We start from the raw sequence: 2,680 nt of genomic DNA, 5'->3' as shown, positions 1-2,680 counted from the left end.
ATACAGTATGACAAAAGTGAAACTGTGGCTTGAGTTTTGGCTTGACATAAGTCTTGCCATATGCAATGTTCAGACTTAAGAGAAATAGTAAAACAGTTGGAATTTAAGTTGGAATCCAGTTCCTATCCAGGATGAGATGTCCAGTTTTTTTTCCCTTTCTGTCAAGCTTTTCAAGCTTCTGTGGCCACTAGCCAAAGCTGTTTTCATCTGCTAAATTTCACCAGAATCAACAAGCTTTGGTTTATTAGACATTTGACCCATAATTGGGTGGGGGAAAAACAGTAGATGTAATTCAGATCGGAGGGAATTCTGAACAACCCATGACTGGCAAATGAACCCTAATTCCACATCACTCATAAGTTATCTGATATAAATCCCCAGAGGAGAATGTTGGGAAGCCACAGAGAGCAGCAGCTCCAACAATTTCTTTTGGATGTACTCGTTCATAATCTGAAACATATTTAGTATGTTAGCCACAGTTCGGTTTGGTTATCTTTCTTTTGAGCATATATACAAAGATTGCCTTTCGTATTCAGTTGAAACTTAATTCTCTGGAGTAAAAATTATTGTATTTGCAGTGACTACAGTAATATGTCATGTATTGTAAAGAATGTATATAACTAAATCCATTTTTTGTGGTGGTTTGGTATAAAATAACAAAAATAATTTTTAGTATTTTTCTGATCCAAATCTCTAGAGTAGTGGATTTCTTTTAATAATAATGTTTTGGTACAAAACTTACCATTTACAAATAGTAGTTCATAAATTCTGAGAACATATCTTCTACTGTTTTTCTTTAATAAAATGATATAAATATTGAAATTCCCAAACAGAACATTAAAAGAAATCAGGACTCAATGATGATATTATATTTTCAATTTCTGTGAACACAGGTTTTATTTTTGATTTTTGATTCTAGTTTCATCACAGAATGCACTTTCTTTTTATAATTGTTTTTATCATTTCAAACTTAGCTGTGGAAGGGAGAAAATTCTTAACTTCAAAATAAGAATTAAGTTGTAGAAACAGACAAATTAAAAAGCAATGTTAAAGTAGTAAGGCTGTTTGAATAAGCTACCTCACAGAATTTCATATTTTTAAACACCATGGAGTCAACCTCAAGAAGTATTTGCTTCATGAACAATTTCATTTCTTATGTAAGTATAACTTTCTTAGATCCACACATATAATTTATAAATACAACTATTTTACTTACCTTGACAAGTTTTTAATTCGTCATTTTCTGTAATGCATAGAGATACTGTGACCAGTTAAAGAAAATAAATTATAAAAGCAATAAATTAGGGATAAATTACTTTCATTTTAAAGGTATATTTCATTTTACTAAATCCTTTATCCCACAATTCTTTAAGATTATTGCATTATTAGTGTTTTTAAAATAGGAATAAATTTACAGGGAAAATTTTAGGAATTGCATATAAATAAAAAATTTTATAGAAAGTAGTATTTTATATGCATTTCCTCCTAGTTTTAAGTATTTTAAAAGACTGTTACTTTTCTCTCTCTCTCTTTTTTTTGAAATGGAGTCATGCTCTTTTGCCCAGGCTGGAGTGCAGTGGCATGATCATCGCCTCATAGCTCACTGCAGCCTTGAACTCCTGGGCTCAAGTGATCCTCCCACCTCTTTCTCCTGAATAGTGAGGACTACAGGTGCATGCCACCATGCCTAGCTAATTTCTTTGCTTATTTATTGTAGAGATGGGGCCTCACTATGTTGCCCAGACTGGTCTTGAATGCTTGACCTCAAATGATACTCCTGCCTCAGCCTCCCAAAGTGCTGGGATTATAGGCATGAAATGCCACACCCTGCCCCTTTCTCTTTTTGATGGTTTAAGTGCTTTAAAAATGTAGTAAACATTTTTTACAAACTTATAATTCCATGTAGAATGAATTAAAAGAAATTCAGATTAGCCCACTTGTTGGCCTTTGTTGTATTTACCTCTGAAACACCGTTTCAGAGGTAAATTATCTCTGAATATCTCAGAGATAAATATAATTGGTATTGATGACATTCATACAACACTGCCAAAAACCATGTCTTATTCCCTTTTCTATAAATCAGTTTAGAGAAAAAAATCTTTTCCACATTGATCTTTTGGTTTGTCCTTTACTTGCCAATTTTGGTCTTTCAGTCTATTAATGAAAAAATTTGTGACTGCCTTTCCCCTCTTCAAAGTACTTTCATTTATGCTATACAACACTATATTCTTATTTTTCTAAGATTTCTGTAGTTGTCATGAGAAATTACCTTGATGCAGTGGTCCCTCCAAACAGCTACAAGCCAGCCCATCCCAGAATTCATGAAACAGGTAGGCTCACAGACCAAGTGAAGATGCCTGCATCCCACAGTTAATTAAATCACTTTAAGGTACATGATCTGAAGCAAGAGGAAAGAGATGGGGTGAGTTACCATGCGTGGGAGAGGGTGCACGTGGGAAGGAGCACACTGTGTGAACCCTGAGTTATGCAACAGTCACATGTCCTGTGCCTCTCTCCATCTGTCGCCTTTTCCACTGATGCCTTGGGGAACAGACTGAGGTTTGAGCAAACAAGTCAACAGATAGAAGGTGCTTAGGGCCAAAGATACATATTTGCTCTATTAAAGAGAGACAGTGGCAAGTATGCCTGACCACAGCTGCAGCTTGTCAGTTGGCCTGCC

This window comes from Microcebus murinus, chromosome 27, assembly GCF_040939455.1.
Source record: "Microcebus murinus isolate Inina chromosome 27, M.murinus_Inina_mat1.0, whole genome shotgun sequence".
In the NCBI taxonomy this organism is placed as follows: Eukaryota; Metazoa; Chordata; class Mammalia; order Primates; family Cheirogaleidae; genus Microcebus; species Microcebus murinus.
This window is presented reverse-complemented; position numbering follows the sequence as displayed.